At 45.7% G+C, this 8,542-nt stretch overlaps 2 non-coding genes across 2 annotated transcripts; both read left to right on the forward strand.

Annotated features, from left to right (window-relative positions):
* Positions 1-891: 891 nt before the first annotated feature.
* On the forward strand, positions 892-1,029 carry LOC114812367. Its single transcript, XR_003760023.1, has one exon. It is a non-coding gene; the product is annotated as a small nucleolar RNA SNORA7 (small nucleolar RNA).
* A 2,340-nt stretch (positions 1,030-3,369) lies between these two features.
* LOC114812462 lies at positions 3,370-3,507 on the forward strand. Its single transcript, XR_003760114.1, has one exon. It is a non-coding gene; the product is annotated as a small nucleolar RNA SNORA7 (small nucleolar RNA).
* Positions 3,508-8,542: the final 5,035 nt, after the last annotated feature.

Here is an 8,542-nt window from a genome sequence, read left to right on the forward strand (position 1 = left end):
TTAATCAGGTTGGACACAGTCCCTATTCCCACATGGGGCTCACAGTCTGTCGGAGGGGGTTTAATCCCAATTTTGCAGTTGCGGAAACTGAAGCATAGAGAAGTTAAATGACTCTCACAAGGACACACAGCAGGCAAGTGGCAGAGTTGGGATTATAACCCAGGTCCTCTGGCTAGATCCATTAGGTCACACTGCTTCCCGTTGTTTCAAAACGGATGAAAATGGCCTACCGGTTTTTCCCCTGTGGGTCTGGCCTAACCCCTGTCGAATTGCCTAGGGTGGACATTGGTCCAGTTTTGGACCAAGTTGCTTCACCCACAGTCATTTTTCAGCCGGTCCGATATCAATATAAAACCGGGTGACGTCGAGCCCAGTAGTTTTATTTTAAATGCCCGGTCGCTTCCTGCATCGGATCCTTTCGCCAAGTCCCACAGCTCGGAAGCGGCACTTGGGTTCGCTGGGATCCGGGAAGGGGGAGTGAGGAGTGGTGGGGGGGTCCCCCTGGAGAAACGCTCTAGGTTTAGGCAGGCTCCCACAAAGTGTTCACTATGCTGTCAGGCTGCTGTAACACCAGGTGCCATCACGTGTCTGCCGTCGCATGCCCGCCAACCGCAAAAGCCACCACAGACCATCCTGTCTGCAGTGATGATTGTGGAATTAGCTCAGTGCTTGTTATGTGCCAAGGGGTGTTCTAATTAATAATAATAATAATTGTGGTATTTGGTAAGCTCTTACTATGCACCAGGCACCATAGTATTTCCCGGAATAGATACAAGATAATCAGGTAGGACAGTCCCTGTCCCACATGATGATGATGATAATATTTGTTAAACGCTCACTCTGTATCAAGCACTTTCTAAGTGATGGAGTAAACTCTCTCAAGCGCTTAGTACCCTCTCAGGATGGTATCTGGAGAGTTTTCAGTACTCTACCAGTCTCAGCTACGAGAGGGAGAGTCAAGCAGGGACATACCCATTCCATTCTTAGCTTGGGCAGTGGCTAGTGAATGGAAAGCAAGCTGCTACAAGTCAAAACTCCCCTGTGCTGGGCAGTAGCGGTATGGGAGAGAGTCGAGGGCGGAGATTCAAGTTTACTGTGCGGAAGAAGACAACGGTAAGCCACTTCTAGATTTTTACCAAGAAAACTCTACGGATACACTACCAGAATGATTGCAGATGGAGATTGGGGCATTCTGGGATAGATGCGTCCACGGAGTCGCTAGGGGTCAGAGACGACTCAACAGCATAAGACAAGACAAGAAGCACTTAGGACAGTGCTCTGCACACAGTAAGCTCTCAGTGAATACAGTTGACTGACTGATTCGATGCTGTGCTCTTGACATGGCCATCTAGCAGCACTCTCCCAGACAGCAAAGGCTTGTATCCCCCCCACAAAATGCTCTCAATGACTCCCGTATATCAAAAAGAGCAATGTCTGGAACAAGAGTCTCTGAGTAAAGTGAACATAAGACCTCTTCGGGGCAAAATTGCCATTGTCCCTGATTACTTGTGACATGTACTCCTACCCATTCTCCATGCCCTCCTGCCACAAATTCACACAGTAACTCCAAGGGAGCAACAAGAAGGAGAATCAGCAGGCCTAGAGAAGCAGCATGGCCTAGTGGATAGGGTATGGGCCCGGGAGTCAGAAGAAGCTGGGTTCTAATCCCGGCTCTGCCATTTGTCCGCTGTGTGACCTTGGGCAGTTCAGTTCACTTCTCTGTGCCTCAGTTGCCTCATCTGTAAAATGAGGATTAATAATAACGTTGGCATTTGTTAAGCGCTTACTATGTGCAGAGCACTGTTCTAAGCGCTGGGGTAGATACAGGGGAATCAGGTTGTCCCACATGAGGCTCACAGTCTTAATCCCCATTTTACAGATGAGGTAACTGAGACACAGAGAAGTTAAGTGACTTGCCCACAGTCACACAGCTGACAAGCGGCAGAGCTGGGATTCGAACTCATGACGTCTGGCTCCCAAGCCCGTGCTCTTTCCACCGAGTCACAGAGACTATGAACCCATGTGGGACAGGGATGGGGACCAACCTGATTAGCTCAGTTCAGTGCCTGGCTCAGAGCAAGTACTTAACAAACATTTAAAAAAAGAAATATCAAAGAGAAGAGCATGGTCTAGAGGAAAGAGCATGGCTCTGGAGTGAGAGGACCTGGATTCAAATTTTGGCTCTACTACATTCCTGCTAGGTGATGCTAGGTATTTGGTATCCATCCCACCCCCTGCTCAAACATTGCTTACGTACATATCTGCAATTTATTTATATTAATGACAGCCTCCAGCTCTACAGTGAAGGTCATTATGGGCAGGGAACTTGTCTACCAACTCTGTTGTATTGTACTTGCCTAAGCATTTAGTACGAGCTCTTCACACAGTAAACACACTATCACTAATTGATTCTCTAGACCTCAATTTCCTCAACTGTAAAATGGGAATTCAGTACTTAGACTGTGAGCCTCATGTGGCACAGAGACTTTGTCCAACCTGATTGACTTGTATCTACCCCAGTGCTTCGAACAGTGCTTGACACATAGTGAGTTCCTAACCAGGTCTGTGATAATTATTACTTTAATGATAATAATGATAATTAGTATTATTATCAATTTCTGTGAAAAGGAGGAGGCAAACCATGAAATATTTATTTCAGATCAAATGTCTAACTGCCTTTAAATCCACTTCAACTTCTTGAAGGACTTGCTTGGGCAGACTTTTACTGGCAGCCACTGCATTTCTGCATGGTCTTAATCCCCATTTTAAAGATGAGGTAACTAAAGCACAGAGAAGTTAAGCAATGTGCCCAAGGTCACACAACAGAGGTAGAATCAGAACCCACATCTGCTGACTTCCAGGTCTGTGCTCTTTCCACTAAGCCACGCTGCTTCAAACCTCCCGATCCCTCCCAGGTAAACCCCGGAAAGAGGAATTTCTCCTTAGCTAGTAGCTAATGAGTTCCAGCTGTCTTCCTCCCACGATTTATTTAATCAGAGTCCAATGGGCTGATGTTAGCAGCTATTAGCCTGCCCTGCATCGCAGCAACCCGCCGGATAGTAACTGTTTTTGACAGGGGAAATCTCTTTCTTTGCCTGCATTCTTCTGCCCCTGAGGTCCGGAGCTGATTAGGCGTTATGACAAGAATTTGTCATTTATGCCACCAGGTTGTAGCTTGTGGTTCTGGAGAAGTCTGAAGAAAATACTCTAAGGTTTCAAAAAGCTATGGTGAACTTGATCAGGAAAACGTGCTAGGAGCAAATTAGAGTGTTAAAAGCTTTGATTCATTAGAGATGCAGGTTCTCTCCTGCAAACACAACTGATCCAGGGCTCCTCCATCCACCCTGGCACACTTAGGTTAGCCCGATGTCGCTCTCAGGGTTGCTCCTGGAGAGTTTCAAGTATTCTACCGGTCTCGACGATGGGAGGGAGAGTCAAGCAGAGGTATATCCATTCCATTCCTAGTTTAGCCAGTGGCTGGTGAGTGGAAGGCAATCTGCTACAAGTCAAAACCCACTTGTGCTGGGCAGCAGCAGCATGGGAGAGAGTTGAGGGTGGAGACTTAAGTTTACTTGTGGAAGGGGACAGTGGTAAACCGCTTTCATATTTTTAGCAAGAAAACTCTATGGATACACTACCGGAATGATTGCAGATGGAGGTGGGTTGTTCCGAAAGAGGTGTGTCCATGGGGTAACTATGGGTCATAGATGACCGGATGGCATAAAACAAGACAAGATGCTCTGGGCAGTGCTGCAGGGTGGTAATAATAATAATAATAATGATGGTATTTGTTAAGCACTTACTATGTACCAAGCACTGTTCTAAGCTCTGATAATGATGGTATTTGTTAAGCGCTTCCCAAGTGCCAAGCACTGTTCTAACTGCTGAGGTAGATCCGAGGTTATCAGGTTGCTCCATGCGGGGCTCACAGTCTTAATCCCCGTTTTACAGATGAGGTAACTGAGGCACAGAGAAGTCAAGTGACTTGCCTAAAGTCACCCACCTGATAAGTGGCAGAGCCGGGATTAGAACCCATGACCTCTGACTCCCAAGCCTGGGTTCTTTTCACTAAGCCACGCTGCTTGGATTTGGGGTATCCTGAGGTTTGAAGACGTGGGGCCAAATTGCAATTTGGATCACCAAATACTGGTTAGAGGTCCTACATTAAAGTGTTCCGGTTGCCCAGGGGGATTGTCCAAAATGCAGGAAGGAGACAAGGACATATTGAGATTCCAGATGTGACTGTGTATTTGGCTTTCTCAACCCCAGGGAAACGAAGGGAAAGCCTTCTCAATTTGATGTTCCTTCGACTGTGGAAAAGCAGCATGGCCTTACGGTTAGAGCAACAGACCTGGGAGTTGAAGGATGTGGCTTCTAATCCTGTATCTGTCATTTGACTTGTGTGTGACCTTGGGCAAGTTATTTAAATTATCCAGGCCTCAGTTTCCTCATTTATAGAATGGAGATTCAACATCTGATCTCCCATCTGCTTAGACAGTGGCTCCCATGTGGGACTTGGGCTATGTCCAACCTGATTACCGTGTGTCTACCTCACTGCTCAGTATAGTGCTTGGCATGTAATAAGCCCTTAATAAATCCCCAAATTATTATTATCATACTGTAGCCTCTCTTCTCTCTAAATGATATATTTTAAGTGCTTAGTGTATGCTATACATTCGTGTAAATATAATATTATTCCAGTCCTGCTTGGGGCTTACCGTCTCCTCATATCTGACAATTACTCTCCCATGTTTCAAAGTCTTAATGAAAGCAAATCTCCTCCAAGAGGCCTTCTCTGACTAAGTCTTCATTTCCTTTTCTCAGTCTCCCTTCTGCATCTCTTGATTTGCTCCTTTTATTCACCCCATTCTCAGCCCCATAGCATTTATGTACATATCTATAATTTATTTATTGATATCAATGTCTGCCTCCCCTCTGCACTGTAAGCTTGTGTGGGCAGGGAATGTATCTGTTATATTGTTATATTGTACTCTCCCAAATGCTTAGTACAGTGCTCTGCACACAGTAAGTGCTCAATTAATGCAGTTGATACAGTCCAAGAGGTAGGGACAGCAAGTAGCTTATCCCCATTTTGCAGATCAGGAAACTAAAGCACAGAGGGGTTGAATGACTTGTCCAAAATTGACATAATGGACCAATGGTGAGTTGGGTCCAGAATCCAGTCTCCTGACTCTCATTCCCAAAGTCACCATCCCAATCTTCCTTAGAATTGTTTGCTGGCTGCTAGGTTGCTCAAGATGCTGGTGGTTGGTGACATGGAGAACAGAAGGGTTTTTTTTGGTTTTGTTTTATTTGGTTTTATAAAATTTTTCTCTTAAAAGAAGCTCACCCAAACAAAATTTCATTAGTAAACTCTTAAAAACCTGAACAGTACTCCTTTATTTCTCCTGTCAGTCAACTTGCCATTCTCCCCCTTCCTCTCTCCAGCCTGGAACTTCCTCCCCCTTCATATACGACAGACCATTACTCTCCCCACCTTCAAAGCTTTATTAAAATCATACCTCCTTCACAAGGCCTTCCCTGACTAAGCCCTCAATTCTCCTCCTCCCTTGCCTGTCTGTGTCATTTCTGCACTTGGATCTGTATCCTTGAAGCACTTGATATTCACCCCACCCTAAGTCCCACACAGCACTTACGTACATATCTGTAATTTAATGTCTGTCTCCTCTCCTAAACTTGTGGAGAGCAAATGTGTTTGACAACTCTGCTGTATTCTCCCAAGTGCTTAATATAGGGATCTGCACACAATTAAACACTAAATAAATACCACTGATTGCTTGAATGATTGATTTACTTCATATCCATCCATGGGCCTCCCTCTATGAACCTCCTCATTCTGGTTCTCCCATAAAGTATTGCCTCCTCCCCGCCAAAGCGAGCCTTGACTGCAATTCCCATTGCTCGGTTTTAAAGTCCTCCTGAGTTTTTTTTCTCGTCAATTAATGTCCCCCACTCTCGCTCCTCCAAGCCCCGCAGAAGTCTTTTTGCCACTTGACATCTGGATAAAAGATGGTCATGTGTTTTTAATCCTTTTTTCCTCCGAGGGGACTCGTCCGTGTGTCCCTTGCTCCATTTCAGGTAGATTTACTCTTAGCCAACAATACCACATCTTTTTGTCTCCTGCTCAGATGCAGCTTATTCAATCCACTGAAGGTTTCATTCTTCTCCTTCTTAATCAATCAGTGAAATTGATTGAGCTCTTCTTGGGTCCCGGGTCTGGTTCAGACAACTGGGTCATCCAGATGGGGGCAGCAGCTGCTCGAGAAACAACATGGCCTAGTGGCTAGAGCACGGGCCTGAAAGTCAGAAGATTGTGGGTTCTAATCCTGACTCTGCCACTTGTCTGCTGTGTGACCCTGGGTGACTCACTTCATTTCTCTGGACCTCAGGTGTCTCATCTGTAAAATGGGGATTGAGACAGTGAGCCCCATGTGGGACAGGAACCGTGTCCCATATGATTTAATAATAATGTTGGTATTTGTTAAGCGCTTACTATGTGCCGAGCACTGTTCTAAGCACTGGGGTAGACATAGGGGAATCAGGTTGTCCCACGTGGGGCTCACAGTCTTCATCCCCATTTTACAGATGAGGGAACTGAGGCACAGAGAAGTTAAATGACTTGCCCACAGTCACACAGCCGACAAGTGGCAGAGCTGGGATTCGAACTCATGAGCCCTGACTCCAAAGCCCGGGCTCTTTCCACTGAGCCACGCTGCTTCTGATTTACTGGTATCCACCTCAGTGCTTAGAACGGTGTACAAACAACTGTAATAATAATAATAATGTTAGTATTTGTTAAGCGCTTACTACGTGCAGAGCACTGTTCTAAGCGCTGGGGTAGACACAGGGGAATCAGGTTGTCCCACGTGGGGCTCACAGTCTTCATCCCCATTTTACAGATGAGGTAACTGAGGCACCGAGAAGTGAACTGACTTGCCCACAGTCACACAGCTGACAAGTGGGAGAGCCGGAATTCGAACCCATGACCTCTGACTCCAAAGCCCGTGCTCTTTCCACTGAGCCACGGTTCCAAGCACTTAGTACACACTAAGTGCTCAATAAATACAACTGAATGAGTGAACGGTGCCTGGCACATAGTAAATGCTTAACAACACTATTATTAATAGGTGCTGTGGGTATTGGGTCTTATGATTACTGAGTAATAATAATAATTTTGGTATTCGTTAAGCGCTTACTATGTGCAGAACACTGTTCTAAGCGCTGGGGTAGACACAGGCTAATCGGGTTGTCCCACGTGAGGCTCACAGTTAGTCCCCATTTTACAGATAAGGTAACCGAGGCACAGAGAAGTTAAGTGACTTGCCCACAGTCACACAGCTGACGAGTGGCAGAGCCGGGGTTCGAACCCGTGACCTCTGACTCCCAAGCCCCGGCTCTTTCCACTGAGCCATGCTGCTTCTCACAGGTAGTACTCACAGGTAGCCAGGACTAGCCAGTTTTCTAGGAAAGGAATACAGTATATCTTGTAGTCAAAACTTCCGATTAGTTGAGTCAGTTTTTGAAGAGTCAGGGGTATCCCTGACTAAACGGTAAACTCCTTGAAGGCAGGGATCAGGTCTGCCAACTCTACTGTATTGTACTCTCCCTCGTGCTTAGTACAGTGCTCTGCACACAGTAAGCGCTCAATAAATACGATTGAATAAATAAAATACAGTGTTTTGTGCCCTGCGAATGCTCAAGAAATACCACTGATAGATTGTAGCAATGAGAAGTTGCATGGCCTAGTGGGTAGAGCACCGGCCTTGGAGCCAGAAGGACCTGGGCTTTAATCCCAGCTCCGCCACTTTTCTGCTGTGTGACCTTGAGCAAGTGACTTCACTACTCTGGGCCTCAGTTACCTCGTCTGTAAAATGGGAATTAAAACCTAGAACCTCATGTGGGACGTGGACTGTGTCTGACCTGATTAATTTGTATCTACCTCAGTGTTTAGTACAGTGCCTGGCACAGAGTGAGCACTTAACAAATGCCATTAAAAAAACTGCTTTGCCACAGTTATGGAAGTCAGACAATTAAGGGCACCGTTCTAGATGCCAAGGTAGTGTTGAACCACCAGCTGACTGTGTTAGTTGTATACTGGTTCATTCATTCATTTAGTTGCATTTATTGAATGCTTACTGTGTGCAAAGCACTGTACTAAGCACTTGGGAGAGTTCAATACAACATTCCCTGCCCACAGTGAGCTAACAGTCTAGAGGGTTGGAGGAGAGTCAACATCAAATGGCAAATGAGATAGTAATAAGAGTATTTATAAAGTGCTTATTGGTTAGAGACCACTGTTCTAAGCGCTGGGAAAGAATACGCAGGTCGCAATTAGTCTGCGAAGAAACAGCTCTGCCCAGAACACACAGACATGCCAGATGGAGAAAGTGACGTTAATGTACACTGAGCCCATAACCTTCAGTTCAGGGCTCCATTAAGTCAAGAATTGGATTCGGAACCTCGCCTCTTCCACTCACTTGTTGGATCCTGTTATCTAGATTAAAATGTGTGAATTCAATTT

Source organism: Ornithorhynchus anatinus, chromosome 5, assembly GCF_004115215.2.
Source record: "Ornithorhynchus anatinus isolate Pmale09 chromosome 5, mOrnAna1.pri.v4, whole genome shotgun sequence".
Classification (NCBI taxonomy): Eukaryota; Metazoa; Chordata; class Mammalia; order Monotremata; family Ornithorhynchidae; genus Ornithorhynchus; species Ornithorhynchus anatinus.